The 12,706-nt window shown below is 43.0% G+C and overlaps 1 long non-coding RNA gene across 1 annotated transcript; it reads right to left on the bottom strand.

Annotated features, from left to right (window-relative positions):
• Positions 1–8,442: 8,442 nt before the first annotated feature.
• On the bottom strand, positions 8,443–9,902 carry LOC146753083 (uncharacterized). Its single transcript, XR_014940264.1, has 2 exons — positions 9,155–9,902; positions 8,443–8,922 (listed from the first exon to the last, which is right to left on the bottom strand). It is a non-coding gene; the product is annotated as an uncharacterized LOC146753083 (long non-coding RNA).
• Positions 9,903–12,706: the final 2,804 nt, after the last annotated feature.

Raw genomic sequence — 12,706 nt, 5'->3', positions numbered from 1 at the left:
AACCAATTCGTTCCCTTGCACGAGGCTCACTGTGCCCTGACCCATCACACCACTGCATGTGCCACATGCTTTCTGCACACACACAGCCTTCGTGCTGAAGCCAAAAAGCAAGAAAGCAAGAAAAAAGTTTAGAGCATTTCCTAACAAAAGAGAAAATAAGGGAAAACATTCTGTTGAAAAATACCAGGTCAAATGGAGAAGGGAGTCCTTTCATCTTCCATGCTCTGGGTTGGTTTTATTACACTGCAAAGCCATTTTACTGAATTAGTATCGTAATCATGGCAGGATAATGGGGGTATGGAGCACTGCAGCACAAGCCAGATCCCTCAGCTGGTACAAACCAGCATGGCTTCATTAACTTCAGTGGAGCCAATTTATATCAGCTGAGGATCTGCCCTTTAGTTTTTACTACAGGAAAGCCAGACTACAAATGGGAGAAACCTATATTAAAAACAAATATCTTCAATCACAGCAGCAAGAATGTAGAAAATATTGGCTGAGTCAACTTTTATAGCAATGTTTTCTTTCTCTCCCAAGTGCTCAATTTTGAACACTCCCCTATAAAATTTTCCAAGCCTGGAGCAACTTTCCTCTTTCCTTTGGTTAAAGCCCACCTCACCTGATGGAGGCAACAAGGCTCTGGAGATGCTCAAGTCCTTTCCAGAGCAAAGTAGGGCTTAGGGAACTGGTAGCATCCCTGCACTGAGCCATCTCAGACCTCCAGCCTGCCAGCAGGGCAGTTGTGAAAATGGAGATTGGGCCACAAACATCTGCTCTTCTTGGGAAGCGTGACCCCTTCCCACAAGGAGAAGGTTACTCCAACAGCCCCCTTTAGGAATGCCACTGGGTCCCTCAAATGAAAGCGCACAGAAGAGCTCAGGGCCCCTCAGCAGCCTTGCAGCAAGCACCTTTTGTTCAAAGCCCAGAGCTGTTAATTAAAGGCTGGTGATTAATGATTAAACTCCACGTGGTTCCCATCTCAGGCTTAAAAAGTCCTCAGGATGCTGACTTTGCTGAAGGTTTCATTGTGAAGTTCTGGGATGTGAGGGGCTATTTATAGAGAAGTCCATCAGAGCACTGAAAGGAGGTGCTCCTTCCACATAATTAAGAAGAAAAAGAAAAAAAAATACAATTTCCAAAAAGCATAAAGGTCAAATATTTAGATGAGGTAAATAAGCGATCTGCCTGTATGAGCTGCAGCCAGAAACAAGAGACTATTTCTGTGTGTGCTTTCCCCAGCTGGGCACGTTCAGTTCTTGGACTTGGGTTTCTACAGGCAAATATTCTCCTCTCCCAGGGAGTTCAGAATTCATTGTCCATAAAGATCATGGATCCTCATGCCATATTGCATTCATGAATAACGAATACAAAGGATTTCTACATGCAGGATCTGATGCGTGGATAAGGGCAGCATTTATCCATCCTGCTCACACCCTGGCCTCTCTGCACCCAGCTCAGCCTGAGTGGCACAGGCTGTGGAAATGAAAGCTGGAGATCTCTGAGTTTTACATTGTTGTGGATTAATGTTTTTGGAAGCTTTGAAAACTGACTGAAGTTTAAATTATTTTAAGACACTGGTAATATAAATAATCTGGGTTCCTAGCTTTTGGTCCTTGCTGACCCATGACAGGCCAGGTTTCTTTCCTGATTATAAACTTTCTCTGACCGCATTCAAGTAAAGAAGGTTGGTTTTTCCTATGAATGTTTGGAACAAACCTCTCTTCTTACAGAAATGTATATACTAGAACTCTTCCCAAAGCTAATAGCTCCTCATGGCACTGAATAGCTGAGTACCATACCAAGTCATACAAATGTTTTCACAGCTCCTCGTTTGCTTCAGCTCAGCAACCCACAAAATCTAGGAAATGATGGTTGGAAGGGCCCTCTGATCCCACCTGCTGCTCCATACTGTTGCCAGCACTAGGCTATGGTTTTAGTTCCACAAATAAGATGGGCCGCTTTGTCCTGTGCTATACCCATACAGTTATTTCTTAACCAAAGGCAGCTGTGCTGCTCAAGCATGATTTTCCCTTCATAAACCCATACTGATTTTTCAGATTCTCACCTTGTTCCTTCAAACCCACGGGTCTGAAATTCACCTTTGGGTGGATTCTCTCGGACCCATACATTCAAATACATCTGACTTCTCTGACAAGCCCCTGAACGCCCATTCCTCCACTTTTGGCTGCCCTTTTCCTTCCCATGATGGTTTTGACAAGAACTTCATGTACGTTTTCTTTGGTTTCACAACAAATGCATCAACAATAAACCTCTGCTGAAACACCATATTTTCAAAACACAAGCTGAAACAAATCAATGTCTCCTCACATAAATACTGCCAAGTCTGAGCCCCACTGCCACCATTTTACATCTTCCAGTCTTCCCGTGGTGCAAAAATGTTTAATTGTGGTTTGGGGTTTTATCTCTCTCCAGCCTTCAATTGTACTTATGGGATGCATGTTAGACGTATTTACATTGAAAACTTAGATAGGAGATCTCAGAGCTTAGTTATGCCCTGTCACAGTGCTGTATATCCTAGATAGCTTGCATAGGTTTCAAGAGATTGCAGATTATTTTTATCCCCTTTTGTCCTCAGTAGTTAGCAAAAAATTTGGGTACTTGCAAGTTTTCCTCTTGTGTAAGGGGAAAAGGACTAACAGCGGAGTCAATGAGCAGATCCTGTCTGTTCACAAAGGACACTGAATGTCCCTTGTTCCCTTCCATGGCATTAAATATGAGAAGAGATTGCTGTGCAGAATTGCCCACACTGTGGCTCTTCTGATCAACACTCAGATCCAAATCCTCCCTCTAGTTTTTCTGACAAAACTATATTCGCAGTATATTTTGCAATGCTATCACTTTCCAATTTCATGGTCTTTCTACAGATATAGTTTATAAACCAGTCTGTAGCTTTTCCATGTATTCCACATGCGCCTGTTTCATATGCAGAAATATTTTGGGGTTTTGGCTGGTGGCTGCTATCATTTGAGCTACGTGGTTTCAAAAATGTCTTCTTACAACTATCCTAGTAAAGGAGTGGCACTTCTGCTTAGTCCATAATGTTACATGACTGGAATTCATTATATGGTTTTCTCTGCTTTGCTTTAGCTTGTGAAAGAATGCATTTGCAACACAGTGCCCCAGGCAGTTCATCAGCACCAGGGCTCAATCCCAGCATGACAGACATTACAGAGTCATGGAATATTCAGAGATTATATTCAGGTTACCGACACTGTGTGTATATCCTTATCCATCCTAGTGATGGTTCTCCTGGCTCCATGATTAAGATAAAAACTGCTTCCAGGGAAAAGAAAGAAAGGAAAAGGAATGGAAGATGCCTTTCGTGGTTAATTAATGCAAGCCTTGAACACTAAAATGGGGTGAGTAACATGTCTTTTGAAGTTTGGCTACGTGGAGGGAGAAAAATCTCACATGTAGGTTTGACCTGGTTCAAAGCTTTAACTGACAAAAGGCCTAAAAAGACATGAAATAAAATTCCTGCTCTAGATAAAAGTAGTCATTTATGTTTAATGTAAGATGTCATAGGTACAAAACTAGGCACAGGAAGATTCCCTCTCTCTTTCCAGTTTTCCAGGACATGTGCAGAAACCAAAGTCCTCACTGTAAGGTAGAAAAGAGAAGAGTGAAAATGCAATTAAGCTGCTCATTTATCAGAATAGATTTGACTTGAATTAATCCTGTTTCCAACAAATAGCTCTGCACTGTCAACAGGGTGATCTATGAATATCCTTTCTGTGGACCCTACAAAAGGACAGCAGGTTTCCAAAGAGTGAGGAGGAAGGTATGGCTCTAAACCAATGTTTCACCCAGACTGGCTGTTTTTGAGTAAGGTCCAAAAATGTCAAAAGGAAGGTAACCCACAAGAACACAGCATCTTAATGAGCAAGTCTGTAACATTTTGGCAGAGAAAACTATCATCTGCTACTAGTAGTGCAAAGATTCAAAGCTCTGCAAGACCCACGGAGCCAAAGAAAGCAAGCATAGGTTACATTAAAGACTTTAAGCTGAATGTAAAAGAATAACACTTCAAATCAGACATATTCCAGTGGACTGCCTTCCTGAAGTAAATCCAGCAGCTCTTTGGACATCAGTGGGTTACTCCTTGTTGAACTGGAAGAAAAGTTTTGCCTGATGCTCTTAACAGTTGTAGCAGAACACAAACATCTGGGTCCAATTCCCCACTGATAGGAGCCCTTCGTTACCACAACTGTAAAATACCTATTTCACAAGAAAGTTAGAAAGCCAGCATGAAGTGCCTTTTTGTGCTGACAAATGCCATTACAATGAAGTATCACCTAAACTCAAGTCTCGCCAATTCCCTTTGTTTCCAATTTTCACACACACCAAAGACTTAAGCAAAACAAGTCAGTAATGTGACAATGGAAGATAAATGTATAATTCATGAACACCAGAGGAAGAGAGTTAGAAAGCAATTGCAAGTACAACGAATAGGTCCGTTCCAGAATGGGAATAATTAGCCCTATAATTAAACTTATCTTGCTGCTAGACAAGAGCAATGCTCAGCAACACCTGGCCTGGAATGTTCCCGTCTCTGCAGGCAGCAGGTGGAGCACACAGACATGATCCACCTCCCTCCTACCAGGGACACGGTTGCCTGTGCCAGCAATTAAGGTCTGGGACAATGTCTGAATTATTGTGAACTCTGCCAGATATTTCCTAGTCCGATTTGTTCTCGGTAGGTAAAGCAGGACTTTTCTTGCTGCTGACAGTCCCCTCTTCCTTACCTTCCTCTCTGCCATTCTGAGACATGCTCCCCTTTTCATCCTTGGCAATGCAGAAATGAACTCAGATTTTGCAGGGACTTGCATGCAAGTATTTCTCAAAGACCTCAGCGGGGCTTTGCTGAAACAAACTCATCCAGGTGGCAGCAAGTGCAGTCCTGAAGGTGTTAACCTCCAAGATAACTGCTTCTTGGACCCTTTGGTACACTGATGGGGAAATCAATGAGATGTCAGGCCTTGGGGGATCCTTTTCACATCCCTCCTGAAATCATTACAATTAATGACAGAAATGGGGCAGCTAGAAGCCCATCTGATTCTGTGACCTTCCTCCAACCAGCAGCCAGCCTGGGAAAAACAAAAAGTAGGAGCAAGTCAAGCAGCCTTAGCAAGATACGTAACAACATATTCAGTGTCTAGTGATAACATTATTCCCATGTATCAGGATACCGGAACCCAGGCAAACTTCCATCTCCCATTACTGCATGGCAAACAGCTCCTTAATGTAACCATATGTCATATGAAAAAGTATCATCTTTTGTTTGTATTAAATTTGCAACCTGATAAATCATTGTGATGTCTTTCATTTTCTCTTGTGAGAAACGCAATGATCAGGTTCTCCCTACGTGTTTCCTCCTGGCAGCTCAGGCTTTTATTCACTTCTATCACAGCAGAGATTCCTTTTCCAAGCTGAAGAATCCAAAGTTCGCATCTCCATAGAGTGTGACTAATTATTTTGTATTTTTACATCACCTTTGTTCCCCTTTGCTCTACCTTTCCGATTCCCAACGTGTATTTGAGATAAGAGGACAAAAATATCACAGTCTATTCGAACTGTATACACACCAAAGGGCAAAACCAATGCATGTTTCACTCCCCTAAAACATTCAACTCGGAAAGGCTTCCTGGTTGGTTTGCAGCGAAAATGTGCATGAATTTTCCACCCAACAGATTCAGTTTTAATGAGTAATGTTCTTTATCTGAGCATTTAAGAACCAAATAAAAGATTCATCCAGCGCTCTTAGTGTAATTATTTTGCCTATCCCACATATCTACATTAAGATTAAATGGCACAAGGAAAGCAGTTTCTGCCATAGCACCATCAGCACAAAGGGGACTGTTAAAAGTCCTGAAAAGCCGAAAGTTACTGCCTTTAAAATCTGGATTGCAAAACCAATGAGAAGAAAAAAAGTTCTGTAAGGATAAGGATAGAAACACTGGGAAATATAAGGCTCACACTGAGGCATTAGAGTTGGTTGAATAATAATAAAACTAGACTCATTAATATGTTCACAAATAAGCATGCCAGATTTCTGGGGTGACATTAATCATGGCTCGCAATTATTCACTTGAAAAATCAGCATGAGAAAATGAAACATGATGTTTCATCCATTTTAGTACGCTTTCATTCTGTGAAAATTCACACCAGAATTTAGTGACTATTATTCTCTTGTTAGGAAAGGTTCTCTCATCCTATGCAGTAACATTGATTTGGAGTCTATTAGAACTAAACGAAAGAGAAAAACAGTGTTCTTAGGTGAGCTCATCCAATTCCAAGAAGGAAAAAAAAGGCATTTTATTAATAAATTAGAATATTTACCACTAGGCAGAAGGAAGCGACTGAGTTTCTAACTGATTCTTCACAGGAAGCATTTTATTTGGAGCACTACTTATTTTTCAAGCGTAAGACAATCATTGACCATAAACAAGAGCATAATGGCTAATAAAGTGATCTTTAAGTCAGCTGTATCCATTTGTTGGAATATTCTGCTTTGTTTCATCCCCTGTTTAAAAGGAGGAGGAGACAGATAAAGTAAAAGTAGATAAAGGCTCTACACACAAACCAGGCAGCTGGAGGGAGGTGGCTGATTGCTTTACTGAACTATATTCACCATTTTGTTACTGGGATGGAGATATTTGCAGTTCAGTTAACATCTGTGCATCAGCAGCTGCTAATATTGCACCCCAAAGCCCACAGTCCCCAATACTTTCAACTCTCCAACACAAACATCTGCAAACACAGTGTAGTTGAGGTCAGAAGATGTCAAAACCTACATCTTTCTTCCAAGTATTTCTGGCAACATCCTTGAACCATGATCCCTGTCAATGTATGACCAGCGTTCCTCAGGGCACAAAAGGAGAGGCAGCTCCATACTCCAGAAGTATTACATCCAAAATGCCAGTTGTGCTTCTGGATAGCCAGGAGACGAAAGCTGATTCTGATCACCAAGCAATAAGGAGACCATGGGGTGGAGGTAAGCAGACAGTCCTATCTGAGAAAAGGACACAGCCTCACAAAAGCATCTGTTGGATCATGGATCCATTCGCAGCTCAGACCTTGCTTCTAACCCCTGTCCCCTTGCCACATCTCCCTTCCTTTGGCTGCAAAAGCCTGCAGCAGAACCCAGCAGCCCAAGGAGACACTCTGCTCATAGCATACGCAGTCTGAGCACAATTAGAAACACAAATTGACCATTACGTCCTTTATTAATCTACTCTAATTTTTATGGTGTGAAAACACCCAATTCCACTGCTTTGGCTACTGGCCCCGAACATAACAAGTTACATGGGGCTTGTCTCATCAAAATATCATCATGTCTAAATAGAGGATCTGTCTGAACCACAGTGAAAATGAGTAATGATCACAATTATGGGCCGTATAACAGTCCAATAAAATCTAATTAAAATGATCCACATCCCATCTGCCAACAGCACATAAGCAACACCATCCATTGGGGGGGACAAAAGGGGAAGTAAATAACACTGTCTTCTTTTTTAAAATACCAAATATTTCAAGATGAAAAAGCTACGTGTATTTTATCACCAGCACCAAACTGTGCTGCCGAAGAACTTCTGTGATGACTTAGAGCAATTCCTTGCCCTAAAATTATGAGATATTTTGGGGGTTGCTCCATGAGAGAGCATCCCACGAAGAAGTTCCCTCAAAACAAACTTCTCAGCAAGTCTGTGCAGTTTGAGTCCCTAGGCATATTTTCAATTGAATTTAAGCACTGAAAATCCAGGCTTTTAGTAGATCTTAACAACATAAGTACATCTGTACCAGAAATGACTTTGGGGCATCATTCCACTGGTTGTTCTATTCTCAGGACAGCAGGCAAATAAAAATAGCATCATGTCTTACTTCCCATCTCCAAATTTGGAACCTTCCTGGGCTTTCTACAGCCGGTAATAAAAACAGTTCAAGTGACTTTCCACCTCCCTTTCTCAGGCATCTGTTCTCTGCTTTGAGTCTGTGAAGCTAATACTATGCTTTCTGATTACACAAACTATGAGGTTACCAATAAGACAAGTTGTCAGTGGGCAAAACTGTATCACCTTACCCAAGAGCAGAAAACCTTTAGACTGACAACATGTTCCACTTATCTTCCTATATGTTTAAGGGAACCCAAGAACCAAAACAGAAAAAACTGAAGTTTAGGGGGAAAAAAAGGGTGATGAAGTCAGATTTAGGATGGAAGCTAGAATACATTTTCTCACTCGGAGGTGCTATGAAGTGCAGTACAAAGCCATGACTGGAGAGAAGCCAGGATGAGAGTAAAGAGGGAGCAAGCTGGAGACCAGGAAGTGTAGGTGTTACCTCGATCTGGTAACCTGGAAAGTCAAGTCCCTTTGTGAATGTGTATCGACGGCCCCGACCAAGTCACAGCTGTTTGTTACACCATTATGGTGAGCTGTAAAATGGCGTTTATTGGAATGTGAGGGTCCCTTATATAGGTATCCAGTTTCATCCTTATCTTTTTTACATATGCATGACCCAGCAGGGGAGGGCCTATCACGTTACATCCCGAGGGTCCGATTTCGCCTAATACAACATCTCCCTCTCCCCATGCTTAATAAAACCATGCCCCGTTACAATGCAAGCGCCGATCCTAATCCTAATATATAAAAGTGTTAGTACTTATATAATTTTTTGTGGTGAGTTATTTAAAAAGTGACGTAAACATGCAGAGGTATGTGGTGCAGTGTGTAATAATGTTAGTGGTTCTGTATTTAGTATTTTCAAGGCATCTTGGGCTATATTATACAGTTCATCCTTCTGCTCAAAGCTTCTCATATATCTGCTGGAACTCCATTTTCTCATTCAAAGTCCTTGCACCTGTGCCTCTTGAGCCAGCAGCAGGAAATCTATTGCAGCTCTTTTCTGTAAAACAGTATGCCTGAAAGAAAAGTACTCAGCTTTCGATTAGTTTTCCGTTTCTCCCAGACCGCCCTTTTGGGTGATGACTGCATCAGGTTTTATTCTTCTTGACGGGACCCATAAAATTTTTTCTGATTCTCTATCCTTTATTGTGGCATAACCTCTTCGTTCAAAATGATTGATTGCATAATGTGCTGTGCCAATACTTCAGCCTGCTGGGCTATTGGGATCCTACCTCTGTGACCTTCCCCCTCCCCAAGGACACGTATCTTGTCCTTCAGGAGATGGTTGGCCCTTTCCACAATGCTTGTCCCTGGGAATTCCCAGGGATGCCTGTCGAGTGAGATATTCCCCAATGCTCATTAAGTAGATCTTGAGATGAAGCACGAGCCATTGTCTGTCTTGATGTGTCGCAGCACACCAAGGACCACAATGGCAGTGGCCCAGTGTCGCTGAGCTGCAGGGGACTTAAATGTTAACATAACCATCACTCAATCAAAACCTTGACTGATAATACACTAAACAGAAGATTACATGTAACGTCATAATCTTTTGAGTTGACATATACACACTCATTCAAGCATTCATTTTAGACAATTCTATAAATGAAAATTTCTAAGCTAATGTATTATTACTTATCGATAACTATGAGGTGGCAAACCACCAAAAGGAGAGAGAAGGAATACAATAGCGGTGAATGCGATAGGCAGTGCCTGCAGGGCGTCCCCTGCTTCAAAGTGCACTTTGCCTTTCTCACCCATCACAGATTCTCTCCTGTTTTAATTCTTGCTAGAGATTGCAAGGTTTTTTCACATGTACTCCATATATGCATGGCCAGTGCATGATACAGAGCCCAGGTGGAATACCTGCTCTTAAAAGATAACAAACCACTATATTAGATCTCTCTACAATACAAACTACTCAGAAAACTTATTAACAGCTATAGTCACTTATTTCTATTGTTACTTGCTTCACCCTTAGCTTTCTTCAGCCCACTACGGGCAAAACTCATCCTGGGATCTTCAGGACCTGCTCTAGTAAAGCTGCCACCGTTCCATCCAACTCCACCCCCACAATTCCCCCTCCATACAATTTCAAGCTCCATCAACAAATTTGTCCAAGTCCCTACCCTAGTCCCCTAAATGTGTATATTATTGGGAGAAAATGAAGGCATTCTTGCTCCGAGTAGCAAGAGATACTTCTAATGTCTTGCTTTTGTCCCTATTCAGAAGTAACGATTTGTTTACTTTCGCAAGCGGCGGAGCCGAGGGGCGGGGGGGGGGGTAAGCAGTGAGGGGGGGCAGCGCGGGGGTTTGCATTCTCTTGCTGGCACTTAAACTTCTCTGGCTAGAGCAGATCACATTCAATATTTTAACTCACTGTTCTTTTGTAACCTTTTTCCCGTTTTTTTGTTTTTCACAATTCCACTACTCGAACCCTCAATTACACTTCCATGTAACATTAATAATTCCACTTCCATATAGCATTCATGTTTACACATCCCTATAACATTAACAGTTCCATACACCATTTGCATTTATACTTTCACATACCATGAACATTTAACAATCACGACGACAGTGACAATATTCAATACAGTTTATCCTAAGCATTCTTCCTCTCCTCCAAGTTGTCAGCAGGAGTTTAACCGACTCCAACTCGGGCTGCCGTGGCTCGCTCGTCAGCTGGACTTGTTTCTGCTTCAGAGACTCCACTCGAGCCCGGGGCCCCCTGACCGGGCCCCCAATTAACGATAAAAAGGAATGCCTCTCTTATCTTTGACCAATCCGAGACTTGGTCGCTCTTGTTCTCCCCTCTCCCTCCCCCCAGGTAGAGCTGGACCAGCAGCCCACCCTCTTGGGGAAGGGTTATGATGATTAGGAACGCCTCTGCCTCCGCCCCCGCTGATGAGGATTGGCTTCTATCTTGGTTAGTCTTATCCACCCCGCCCCACGGGGCGGAGCCACACCCACAACCCATCCCATCTCGAGGAAGGGACCCATCCTCCCGCCCCTGCTCACTCCCCTTCCCCACCCCCAAGGATGGGCGAAGGAGAGCAGAAGATACCGGTTGCTTTGGATACCGATATGGGGCCTCAGAGGAAGGCTTCTCCTGGTCAAGAGATAAGGATGTGGAATGTGTGGAATGCTGCTGGACGGGGCCATCTGCTCGTTGTTCAGCCGGAGTGATGGGTGCGGTCTGGATGGCTCCCGCCACCTTGTCTTTGTCTTTCAAATCCTCACATCTGCAAGAGAAAAAGCTTCCCGACCCACATTCCGCCGTCCCAACCTGAGTTTCAGTCTTCCCCTCGTTCCGAGCCGCTTTCAGCGCCCCAAGCACCAACCCCCACGTTTTGAACTCAGCATCTTTCTGCTCATTCATTGCGCGCTCACAGAGCGAAAAAGTTAAAGAGTCCCGTTTATTGTGATCCAAAATCACCTGAGGAGAGGAAAGCTCCCTCTCCAAGACAACTAATGACGGCCGCAATGTCCTTCTTAGAAGGCGTATCTTTCCTACCATAGTAGGTTTTACAAAGTTGCAATACTACTCTAATGACGGAATACATTTACCCAGAGACCTGAAGTCTTCCTGGTCTTCTACGAACTATCGGCCGTAGGATAGGCGCAGCGCTGCATTCCCCTTTGCACCCCACCGAGAGTGCTTCCACGGGCTCGAACCGTGGATACCGCGTCCGTCAGCGCGGTTTTAGCCGTCGCACACTCACCTCCAGGACTTTTCCTCACACGGGGCACCATTTGTTACCTCGATCTGGTAACCTGGAAAGTCAAGTCCCTTTGTGAATGTGTATCGACGGCCCCGACCAAGTCACAGCTGTTTGTTACACCATTATGGTGAGCTGTAAAATGGCGTTTATTGGAATGTGAGGGTCCCTTATATAGGTATCCAGTTTCATCCTTATCTTTTTTACATATGCATGACCCAGCAGGGGAGGGCCTATCACGTTACATCCCGAGGGTCCGATTTCGCCTAATACAACATGTAGGTGCTTCAATGCACTTGAGATGTCTTTAGGAATGGTGAAGATTACCCTCAAAGCAACACTCAGAGTTTGAATACTTTTCCATATATTAAAGAGAAGTGAAACTGGAGACAGCCCACCCCAAACTGCAGGCAGCAAATAGGTTTCAATACGTTTGTCTGACTGTAGCTTGAGCTTTGTTACAAGGAATCAACCAGTTTTGGATCCAGATGCTGTCTAGAACCCACCTCGCGGCAAACCTACGTAATAACAGCAAATGTACACTGCTTTAGCTGAGCTATTTACCAATGCCAAAAGTTAGGATCACTCTTTTAATACTTACTTTAATTGCATTTGTGTTCTGTAACTGATAGCTTAATGAAAGGATGAAAACTCCTCCTTTTCTCCATAGCGCAGCTGCTCTTTATGGTTGGCTTTGGCCTTGCAGAGTAGATGGTTGCTGGTGATTTGATCCGCATCCTTGACCAGCATTCATCCAAGCATGGATAACAGTCTGCAGCATTGGTTCCTTGATGTTAAACCATTCTGAGCAGTTCTTTCTGCATTTACAAAAACAGATGCAAAGAAATAGATGCAATTCAGTCTAGAAGCTGTGGGACCCATTCCTTAGTTCAGTGGGAACTCAGCTTTCACTCCAGCTCTGGTGTTTTCATTCAAAAGAAATGTTCCTTGTTTGCATGATATCATCCTAAATGTATCTTGCAACCTCATCCTGTTATCACTGACTTGAGAACCACAGCCTTGGCGAGCTCCTTGAGTGCTTGTCCCAGGAGCACACATGCTGCT

This window comes from Coturnix japonica, unplaced genomic scaffold, assembly GCF_054131305.1.
Source record: "Coturnix japonica strain WE unplaced genomic scaffold, WE-NBRP24 Scf040, whole genome shotgun sequence".
NCBI lineage: Eukaryota > Metazoa > Chordata > Aves > Galliformes > Phasianidae > Coturnix > Coturnix japonica.
The sequence above is the reverse complement of the archived record's forward strand: the minus strand, read 5'-3'. Positions and strand labels throughout refer to the sequence as shown.